Here is a 12062-nt window from a genome sequence, read left to right on the forward strand (position 1 = left end):
ATTCAAAAAACACATAAAACCGAACTAACACAATCAGAACTGTACCAAGCATCACCTGCAACTACTCCATATGTACTTCTGATGTCATGACAAATCAGACATAATTTATGTTATGTTATGGTATGTTTGGAATAATGGTTACATATATGAGGTTCAATAAAAGAAAATTTTCACTGCCTGTTTCTGTTATGACCATTTATTCAGTTTCATGGTTATTACAAAAAATATTTTTTTACATTGGGAGGGGGGTTTCAAAAAATTATGGGCCCCGGGTACCACATACCCTAAGAACGCCACTGATAAGGTTATAGAACAAAATAAATATCATAGGGTCCTACCAATAAGAGAATAAAAATTAGAATGTTAACTAAAGGAAGAATGCTTAATAGTAAAATAAAAACAGTATTAAAGGATCATAGTGAACTGTAATTTAAAAACCTGTTGGAACAATAGTTTGCAAAAAGAATATGTTAAAGGAGAGATTTTACCCATACACTTGTTAGCAGTCTCGAATAATTAAAATATCTACATAATTAATGGTTTCAAAATGTTAGATTGCATCCAAGTAACTGATACACACTACACACTGGAAGATGTGCAAATTTGGGACCAAATTGCATTACAATTACAGCTAAGAACTCTGAGAATTTGGAGATTCATCAATAGTTCTTTTAGCGTTTTGGCTGTGCCGAGCTAGGGTCATGTTCTGTGTAAGGGTAGAAAAGATTGAGCAAGGACTTCATGAACATTAGGACATGTCAGCAGCACCATATACATGAGCTATTTTTAACTGTCTAGGCCGGGGGTCGGCAACCCGCGGCTCCAGAGCCGCATGCGGCTCTTTTCCACCTTTGCTGCGGCTCCGGTAGTGTGTCACGCAGGCATGCAGCTTACAAGTCCGGCGTCGCGGCGGGAAATAGCCATGCTGAGCAGTGAGCTCAGCACATACACAGATGAAAGCCTTGCTTGCTGATTGGTCCGGCGGCCCGTGCCGCCGGACCAATCAGCAAGCAAGGCTTTCATCTGTGTAGTGCTGAGCTCACTGCTCAGCATGGCTATTTCCCGCCGCGACGCTGGACTTGTAAGGTGCACGCCTGAAAAAGAAATCATCCTGGCCGGGGTCGGTGTCATGCTCCGGAGATCTACAGCCTTCCTATCTCCCTCTCCCTTCTACCTGCTTCCGGCCACATCCCCTGCTCCGCGGCTCTCTTCGGCAACTCAGCAGCAGCGATCGACACAAGCTTCTGACGTCGGGGCCTACCCTCTGCGAGTCCCGCTTGTTTCAACTTCCTTTTTCCACAAAGGCGGGACTCGTAGAGGGAAGGCCTCGATGTCGGTAGCTTGTCTTGATCACCGCTGCTGACAAGTTGCTGAAGAGAGCCGCGGAGCAGGGGGGTGTTGCCAGGTGCAGGTAGAAGGGAGAGGGCCAGATGCAGGACTCGTGGGTGAGGGAGGAGAAGAGAGAGAGAAAGAGAGAGGGGAGGGAAACAAAAGGAAATATTTCATACTGGGCTGGGCCGGAGTGGAGGGAGGGTGGAAAGATTCTAGCTACAGGGTGCAGTAACAAAGGAAAAGGGGGGAAAGCTGAAAATGGAGATAGTGACACAAAGAAGAGAAAGAGTAAGCAGGACCTACTGAATAAGGATAGAGATACAGAGGGAACATGAAGAGGAGGTGAAATAGAGACATAGAAGTAATACTGAAAAAGTGTGTGTGTGGGGGGGAGATAAAGACATTGAAAGGGCAAATGGTGAACATGGGGTAAAGACAAGGACAGAGACAAATGAAGATTCTGAAAAAATGGTGAGATAGGGATATAGGTGAGATGGACACAAAGAAGGGTGATGCTGGAAAATAGGTGGAATGGTAATTCTGACAGACACAGAAGGGAAATGCTGGATCAAGGAGAGATGGGGCTCAGGCTGGATGGAATGAGGAGAAATGCCTTGTTGGCCCGGAACTTCCTCTCCTACGTCAGAATTGACGTCAGGGAGCGGAATGCTGGTCAGCGCAACACTTCTGCAGGGAAAGCTTGGGACGGCGGTGGCTTGGGGGCTGTTCCCCGATTGCGGTGGCAGCAAACCGAGTGACTTGGGGGACGGCACGGAGACAGAAAGAAGGGGGAACAGGGAGACAGAAAGAAAAAGTTGGGGGAGAGAATGAGGTCTGGAGGAGAGGAAACATACAGTAGGCTGAAAGAAAGGAAGAAAGATTGGATGCACAGTCAGAAGAAGAAAGTGCAACCAGAGACTCATGAAATCACCAAATAGCAAAGGTAGGAAAAATGATTTTATTTTCAATTTAGTGATCCTGTATATAGCATTAAGATAAGAAACAATATATGCAGTGTTAGATTTGTTTTATAATGGTTTTGCGGCTCCAAGTTTTTTTTTCTTTTCGAAAACGGGTCCAAGTGGCTCTTTATGTCTTAAAGGTTGCAGACCCCTGGTCTAGGCACATATGTGCATATGGCAGGAAAGAAGTATGTAGACACCAAGGATGAGAGGCATAGATCTGCAAACACCAGGGTCGTACAAGCAAGGAGCAGACTAGACACACCAAGCAATGTGGAACCCAGACTGTTTAATTGAACAATAGTCCATTAAAACCTGCCTGATGGTGGCCACGTTTCGCCGAGAATTAGGCTGCGTCCAGGGCTAACAACCAAAATGGGGACAATTTAAAAAGTGCTTCCCCTGAATCAGGGCTTGAACAAATAGCAAAGCAGTCTCAGCCAAAGTACATTCAATATTAGCCCCTGACGTAGCCTAATTCTAGGCAAAACATGTCACAGTAATCTCACTCAGCACTCTGCTTTCTCTCAATAAGCCAGTCCAGTTCTGAACCACAAGGGTTTATTTCAGCTTGGATTGTAAGGCAAAAAAAAAAAAGAGACCACTTCTCAGCATTAACTATGTACAGGCAAAATTAGAAAAACAATGCAATTTCTTAAACTTACAGGCTTTAGTAAATGTCCTCATGGATTCTTATTATTCACACAGGTCCATAGCTAAAGTCTCTGGGAAACTGCTGTATAACTGGAGGAGAACCCTAATGGTTAGAGAAGTGCCCTGAGAGGCAGGGGAGCCCAGCTCAATTCTCATTATAGCTCCTTATGACTATGGGCAAGTCACTTAACCCACCATCATCCCCAATAAAATGTAAGTACCAGCATATATGTAAATTGTTTTGATTGGCAGTATACAAACCCTATCCCCTTCCCCTGTCTTTCAGTTAAGTAGGGCTCTCTGATCCTTCTAGTAGATAATTCCTTCACCAACAGGAGTTTCCTTTTCCTTGTATATCTTGTATTACAGGGTTTCCTTTTCCTTGTATATCTTCAGGAACTTTTTTTCTTTTCCCCTCATGCTCTCTAAGGCTTGTACACTCAGTACCTTGCTCCTCTTGAAAGGACTTGGTGGTGCAGCTTCCTTATTCCCACTTTCACCTGTTATCAGTGCAACAGTTTTATAGGTTCTGTTACTGCTCTTCACTCCTTCTCCCTCTGGGTTCAACCAAAGATCCTCTTCCCAATGGCCAGAGAAGCAAAAGCCAAAATCCCCTTTCATTTATTGTGTGGAATGAAGACTGGGGAAGTGGGAGACAAAGACAAAGGATGTATTATTATCTCCCAGTTGTTGAGAAATTTTATGTGTGTGCTCGCTGCAAAGAGCTTCTGGCTCTCAGAGAATGAGTCTAGAGTAGCAGACTTGGAGGAGATCAGGAAGACAGAAAGAAGTTGGGGGAGATCAGGAAGACATAATGGAGGCCTAGAGGGACACTGAAGAATAGGCTCACCTCCAGGCCCCTGTGCTGCCTTAGAGAAGGGAGGTCTCCTAAAAGGAAAACATCACCCTGGTGATACAGGAAATGATATTGTACCTAGGACCCGCCCACCAGGAGATGAAATATCCTCTTGCAACAAAGATCTATCTCCAGAGGCTTCTGCCCAAAAGGGAGGAGTTAGGACAGCTATTGTAGTGGGAGATTCAATCATTAGGCATAAAGATAGCTGGGTGGCTGGTGGGCATGAAGATTGCCTGGTCACTTGCCTGCCTGGTGCAAAGGTGGATGACCTCACGTGTCACATAGATAGGATTTTAGATAGTGCTGTGGAGGAACTGGCTATCTTGGTACATGTAGGTACTAATGACATAGGAAAATGTGGGAGGGAGGTTCTGGAAGCCAAATTTAGGCTCATAGGTAAAAGGCTAACATCCAGATCCTCCAGGGTAGCATTTTCAGAAATGCTCCCCATTCCAAGCACAGGACCCAAGAGGCAGGCAGAGCTCTGGAGTCTCAATGCATGGTTGAGACAATGGTGCAAGGTTGAGGGATTTAGATTTGTTAGGAACTGGGCTACCTTCTGGGAAAGGGGGAACCTATTCGAAAAGGATGGACTCAACCTTAATCGAGATGGAACCAGACTGCTAGCACTAACATTTAAAAAGGAGATAGTTTAAAATCTGCTCCAAGATGGGGTGGGGGAGGGGAAGACAACAGTCACTTAGGAGCAGATGGTTCGGTGTTGAGTATCCTTGAAGGATACTGTTGTATCAGAACACATAAAGGGTCCCAATAGAGAGGTTTAAATAATGGTGAAAGAAAGCCATGAGTGCTTAAGAGGGAAGCAGAGTAAAGATGTCAAGTTATCCCTGTCATCTTCTCAGCACCCTCTAGATACAAAGAGAAAAAACACAATTTGAAGTGTCTGTATACAATTTCTAGAAGTCTAAAAAATAAAGTAGGAGAAATAGAGGGGCATAATAGCAAGGGACATCTAAGTCCAGTTGCGTCTAAGTCGCAAGTCGTCCAAAGTAAAAAACAGCCTAGTATACATTTTCGAAAAATACATCCAAAATTTTTTTTCTTTCAAAACTCGTCTAATTGTACGCCCTGCCAATCTGATTGGCCAAGCCGCTAAATTGTCCATCTTTATACCACATTTCCGTCCAACTTTTTGTCCAAGTCAAAAACGCCTAGAACAAGCCTTGTTGGACGTGGGAAGGGTCTGTAAAGTGATGGACTGAACACTCAGACATGGCACCTAAATAGTGGGGTACCTTACAGGGCACTGCCGTGAACTTTACAAAAAGGGTGCCATATCTTCTCCTCACTACAGCTCCCTTATAGGTCATGGTGAGCCCCCAAAACACCTCCAGAATCCCCTAGACCCACTTATCTACCACCCCAATAGCCCTTATGGCTGCAGGAGCCACTTATATGCCAGTAAAAAAAGGTTGTGGGGGTGTATAGGGCAGTGTACATATTTCAATATCAATGCAGTGATTACAGGGGCTTATGGGCATGGGTCCTCCTCTCTATGGGTCCCTAACCCACCCCCAAGATGACTTAAGCTGCCTCTTTGCTGGATGACTAGGCTTTCCTATGCCAGGCAGCCAGGTGATGATGGTCTGGAGGCTGAATTTTAAAGGTGTGATTAATATTTTTATGGGGGCGAGGGGGGTCGGTGATCACTGGGGTAGTGTGTGGGGGTATGTTTTATGTGTTTTTAGTGCTTATCTGGTGACTTTAGGTGGGTTTTTGTGACTTAGACCATCTTTTACATGGTCTAAGTCACAACGTCCAAGTTCCGTCGATCGTGAGCTGTATAACTTTCGGTTATACATGCTGTACGACTAAGTCTAAGCCAGCCCACGTCCCACCCAACTCCCGCCCTCGACACTCCTGTTTAGCTTTGGTCATTCAGCGGCACTATGAGGGCTTAGGTCATTTAGAAATAAGTCCAAAACCCGTTTTTATTATCGGCACTTGGATGTATTTGGGAAATGTTCGTCCAAGTGCCGACTTAGGCTGGTTTTTGGACGTCTTTCTCTTTCGATTATGAGCCCCTTAGAGTATATAACACTGAATGATAAGGTAGATATAATAGGCATCTCAGAGACCTGGTGGAAGGAGGACAATCAATGGGACACTGTATTATCTGGGTACATATTGTATCACAAGGATAGAGTAGATCTAATTGAAGGGGGGATTATGCTATATATTAAAGAGGGAATTGAATCAAACAAAATAAACATTCTGATCGGCACTACCCCAGGCGCCTTCAACTCTCTCTAAGCCACTGATCATAAGCATCATCATTGAAGTGCTACTGTACCTACTTGTCTTCATGACCATTAACTGTATGCACACAAGCACTGGAAAGACCTAAGTGAAATTTCCACAGTGATAGACTACACTAGGTCGATTATACGAGGGGCTGCTGAAAGGTTCTCAACCCAACCATGAAAAGAATGATGTGGAGCCATGAAACTTACAAGTTATTCCACACTTTTCTTGACACTTTTCATTTCATATCAGTGTCAAGAAAAGTGTGGACTAACTTGTAAGTTTCATGAATCCATATCATTCTTTTCTTGATTGAGTTGAGAACTTTTCAGCGGCCCCTCATAATCGTCCACTGGTGAGGGTGTAGTTGACCAGTGCATTTCTCTTTCTTATTTTTCCAGCAAAAGGATGAATATTACTTAAGTGCAATAGTAAATGAACTATCCTTTCTAATTTGAACCTCTGTTGCAAAACCTGCCATACGGACAGTATGCCACTTGAAAGGAGTCCTCTGGTGAAGGTAAAATCTATTGTAATCAGAAAAATTTTTACATGAATGTTCTTCAATTTCAGATCTGGATAGTATTATCTTTCTCGTATAGAAGAATCTTCAATGTGGCTGCTGACTTTCTTGTTCTTTTCCATAGGGTTTTGGCATGAAAGAGTAATTTGCTACTTGTGCCAGACTGAGATTCTTGTCGTTGTCATGGTGATGATAGTGGGATTGAGATGATGTATGAGGAATCATCTGTTACCATACAAGCAGCTGTAAATTTGAAGGATATTCTTATCACAGAAGCAATGAATGGACCTGAGTGCTTCACATATCACTTCTTTGTTAAAATTGTATGCAACTTTTAGTCTCCATATGCAGATGCAAGACTGTTCCTAAGCCACTTGATATTGGAAAGCTGGAATCAATGGCTATTCAAGATCAATTGAGAATGACAATTACTGAAGCCTTGGGATCTGAGGATGCATATGGCAAGGAAACAAACAATCAATGAATTATGAATGTCGAACGGTCACTTTATAGCTGTTGGCAGAGACTGCTGACTGGTCACTCAGGCTTTTCTGGTCTCTCTCTCTCTCTGATCTCTTCCAGTCACTTCTGGTCACACGGGTCTCTTCCAGTCACCCCTGGTCACTTGGGTCTTTTCTGCTCACCACTGGTCAATTCAGCTTTTCTGGTACCTTGGGCCCCACAGACCTGCTGGTCATCAGTCAATTCAGCTCTCCTGGTACCTTGGTCCCTACGAACCCACTGATAACCAGTCATTTTAGGTTTGAGCTTTTACTGGGGGTTAGGTGGGTGCCACTATGCACCTCCCCAAGGGTTGTTCTTGGGCTTGCCTCTTGCCAGGAACTCTCCTTCACTTGTCTTTCTGTGTTCTAGATCTTGTCTGCAAGCTCCTGTTTCTCTTGGGGTGCAGTGGCGTACCTAGCATTTGTGACATCCAGGGTCCATCATTTTTTGGCACACCCCCATCTGTATGAAAAACATGATTTTTAGCAACAATCTACACATTGCACAAGAGTGTACCTAGGAAAAGGCAGCGTCTTACATACTGCAGTGAGCAGTATAACATCAGTACACCTATTGTAAAACTAAACAAGCCAGACTAGTACAGATCAATCCTGCACGGTCAATCCTGACAGAAAACCATGTCTTTTGAACACACAGAACACAGAAAACACCTTTGCCTAGTATGGAATATATAATCACAAACTAACCCCTCCCCTTTTTACAAAACTATAGTGCGGTTTTTAGCCACGGTGGTAACAGCTCAGTGCTCATAAGAGTTCTAAGCACTGGAGTTGTTACCACCATGGCCAGCACTAAGAAACACTCTATGATTTTGTAAAAGTGGGGATAAAATATAAATAAGTAGACAAAGATTAAACTGAACCACCAAGAAGCTGGACTCTGCATACAATGCAACATCACTATAACTGTATATATTCCTTTCTCTCCTCTCTTCATCCTTCCAAAGTATTTTAGATCAATGTAGTCTTGTTAGAATGTTTATTTCTTATTTTTCCTCTATCTCTATTTTTCACTTTTCCTCTATCTCTATTTTTCACTTCTTTTTCACTACTTTAGTTAGATTGTGAGCCTTCGGGACAGTAAGGGAATTTCTAAGTACCTATCTTACTTTTTAATTTTAATTGTTACTGGTTACTTTACCCTCGTTAATCAGACTCTGCATCTTCGCTGTAAATGTACAGTCTCTTCTCCTGTAAACCGCTCTGAACTGTTTTGTGGTATTGCGGTATACAAAAGCAAAGTTGTTATTATTATTATTATTATCATAGAAACAAATAATGAATAGAATTTATTTTTCTATATTTGTCTTCTCTGGTTTCTGCTTTCCTCATCTTCTTGTCACTCTCTTCCTTTCATCTACTGTATGCCCCTTCTATAGGGAATCTTTTCTCCTTCTATGCCATTTCCAGAAACTGTATATCTTCTCTTCCATCTCTCCCTTCATCCCCATTGGTCTGGCATCCATCTTCTTCCCATCCCCCCTCCAAAGGTCTGGCATCTCTCTCCTCTCCTTCCCTTCCCGCTCCCACACCCCCTTGGTCTGGCATTTCACTCTCTCCTCTCCCTTCCTCCCCACTTCCATCAGCATTTGCCCCCTTTCTTCTCCACAAACCCAATTCTATCCAGTATCCTTCACCCTTATGTCTCTCTCCCCTTTCCCTGCACACCACTTCCATCAGCATCTGCCCCCTTTCTCTTCCTCCACCACCGTTCCATGCTTCTTTCTCTCTCCCTCCAAACCAATGCTATGCAAGGTCCCGCGATGACTGCAGCTGCTGGCTCTGCTACGGAAGAAGTAAGTGACGTCGGAGGGGGTGAACCGGCAGACGCGGGGGAGTTGCTGCAAGGTTGCTGCAAGGTCCCACAATGATTGTGTCTGCTAGACTACCCCCTCTGACATCACTTACTTCTTTCGTGCAGAGATGGCAGGCACAGTCATCACAGCACCTTCCTGTACCTCAGTGTGGCTGCCAGTCCACCCCTTCTGATGTCACTTGTTCCGGAGCAGAGCTGGCAGACACAGTCATCATGGGACCTTGCTGCACCTCCCCTCGGCTGCCGACTCTGCTCCGGAACAAGTACGTCAGAGGGGATGGACTGGCAGCCGCGCTGAGGTGCAGGTCCCGTGGCAGAGTAGGGTGGGAGGTTCCAGACCTGGCCAGCTGTGCCCCCTCTGCCCTTAGTCAGGTGAGATCTGTTTCAACTTCTCTCAACCTGCATATGTGCTTGCTTCGCTTGGCCTGCTGGGAAAAGCCTATACCCAGAAGGTTTTATCATAGGGTTTCTCTAAGCAGGTTTCTCTCAGCAGTGATTGGAGTGATAACAACTCTACTTTATAACAATGAAGTACTCAAACACACAGGCTCAATATTTAAAAGCATTGCTGTAGTTGCTCAGTGCTGACCAACTACATAAATTAATACTTTTTTGAAAATCTGCAGTGATTCCGCATAAATATGGTCATTCTGCACACTAAATAAGGGCGTAGTTTGGGATAGAGTGAGAGTGGTGAAAAAAATAATGGCCAAAAATAAATAGAACCTTCAGAAAGAAATGTACAAGGTACAGGAACGTTATTTAAAGTCAATAAAATATGATCCAAAAGATGACTTTCGTATGCATGGAGAATGGACCCGATATGGTCCATGTTTCGGAGAAACACTCCTTCTTCAGGGGTCCTATTGGAGAATGATTTAGAAAAGGTGTAAGATGTTGAAAGTGTACTCCACCCGTGAATGGTGAATGATTGGTGAAAAATTACCAAAGAAGGAGTGTTTCTGCGAAACACGGACCATGTCGGGTCTGTTCTCCATGCTTTGATGGAGACTCCAGTAGATAAAACTAAGCACACCACTGGGCAAGACTCTGGGTTTCTGGCCCAGAAATATCTAAGAAAAAATACCATTTAAACAAAATAATTAATTTATGGAGCATGTATGGTTGGGCAGACTGGATGGACCATTCGAGTTTTTTCTGCCGTCATTTACTATGTTACTATGTTATTGTATGAGAGCTATCTTTTGGATCATATTTTATTGACTTTAAATAAAATTCCTATACCTTGTACATTTCTCTCTGCAGTTTCTTTTTGTTTGTGGTGCTTGTTATTCACTGCGGACTTGTTGGATTTTTCTTTGTTTTGCCTTGAAAAAAGTAATTGGCCAGGTTTTCTGCAGTTGAGGTGATCATAATAGGGTTACTAGATTTTACGTATGTAAAATCCATACCCATAGACCCGCTCCCAGACCCACCCCCTCAGCCAGCTCGTCTCGGTCGGGAGGGCATGCACGGATGCCCCTCCCGACGTGATCTGATTTTCAAAACCCAAAGTACCGGCTTTTGAAAAGTTGGACATGTCCGGGTAAATCCAGATGTCTGATAAACCTAGATCATAACAATTGAAATGCTGTCTGTGGCTTTTAAATTATTACAGTAGCGCTCAACCTTTCATCTGTCGTGATATACCTAACAATGTTTGTGCGTGTGACATGCAGAACACTAAACATTAAAGCTGGAAAAAAAAAATCTCCTAAATATTTCATTGTTGTTTAAAAGGATGCAAGGGAAGTATAAAATATTCTTAAACATAATTTATTTTATAATCTGTTAAAATTAAAGGAGACAGTATTCAAGGCTCCTGCCTGGTTGTATCATACTCAGTAGGCTGGCTGCAAAGTCGGCATGGACAGGAGTGACTGGAGTACACTCCTTCCCTGCTACCCCTTAGACCACAAGGAATATTAAGGTAAGCCCATTGGTCCTATGTGGGGGGATAGGAGGGAGGGAGGGAGGGAAGGGATATCAACCACTGGGGGATTAAGGGGGCAACCTCTCCTATCTCCTCTTTCAGGGAAGCACTACTCAGCAGTGGTGTACCAAGGGCAGGGCAGTGGGGGTGGTCCGTCCCGGGTGCAGGGAGTTGGGAGGTGCATGGAGCGGTCACAAGGCCACTGTATGCATGCTTGCAGCCATCAGTTTCGTTGGCCCCCTCCCCCTGATGTCAATTTCCTTTTCTGGGGTGGGAGGATCAGCAGAGGCTCCACAACTGCTCTGTGCACCCCCCCCTACTGCCTAGTGGAAGTGGTGCTTCTTCCTGCTTAGCCAGCAAGCTAGGTACACCACTGCTGCGCAATAAGATCAATTTTCTGAAACCTAGATGTCCCAGGTAGCAGGTGTAAATCCCAACCTTTTTTGACAAGGGTGTACATTCTCTTCTGAAATGGGTAAAATGAGTTTAATTTCTTAGGCCTATCCTAGTCCCACCAGAACATACCCAGACCACACCCTCTTGCTGGATGCACATTTTACAAGTTATATATATATATATATATATATATATATATATATAATGTATCTGCTTTGTATAATTCTGAACTCCTGCTATTCATATTCTATGAGGTTTCTATCGTCCAAGAAAACTGTAATTCACACAATTGTTCTTCTGTGCACTGGAGAGCTAGAGATTGCAAGGCAGAGAGAGAGAGCACTTCAGAATTCCTGTAGCATACATTTCTCAGCATTGAATGGCTATCTCCTCTGGAATACAATCACAGCAGGGCTATCAAGAATGACCTTGGCTATTGTTCTCAACACACTCTACGTGAACGTTCAAGTGTAAGCTGCCACATGTGGAGGAGCTGACTCAGCTTTTGCATTATATTTAGCAAAAAGAGCTTTTAGTGTTTTCAGGTTAATGTAGCAGGAAGCCTATTCAAACTGTCTAACACAACCAGAAATAGAAAGTAAATTAGCATTTCTTACATGGAACATAGACTGTGATGGCAGATGAGTATCTTAAATTGCATTTAGTTGGTGCGATTTGTTTCCTGTTACAATTCCATCAGATATAAATGTATCTCTTGATTTCCTTTTGACTTCTTTCCATCTTTGGATTCTCTGGGCTCATTCTAAATTCTCCTAAATTACATTACTATTTTGGCCT

This window comes from Geotrypetes seraphini, chromosome 1 (assembly GCF_902459505.1).
Source record: "Geotrypetes seraphini chromosome 1, aGeoSer1.1, whole genome shotgun sequence".
NCBI lineage: Eukaryota > Metazoa > Chordata > Amphibia > Gymnophiona > Dermophiidae > Geotrypetes > Geotrypetes seraphini.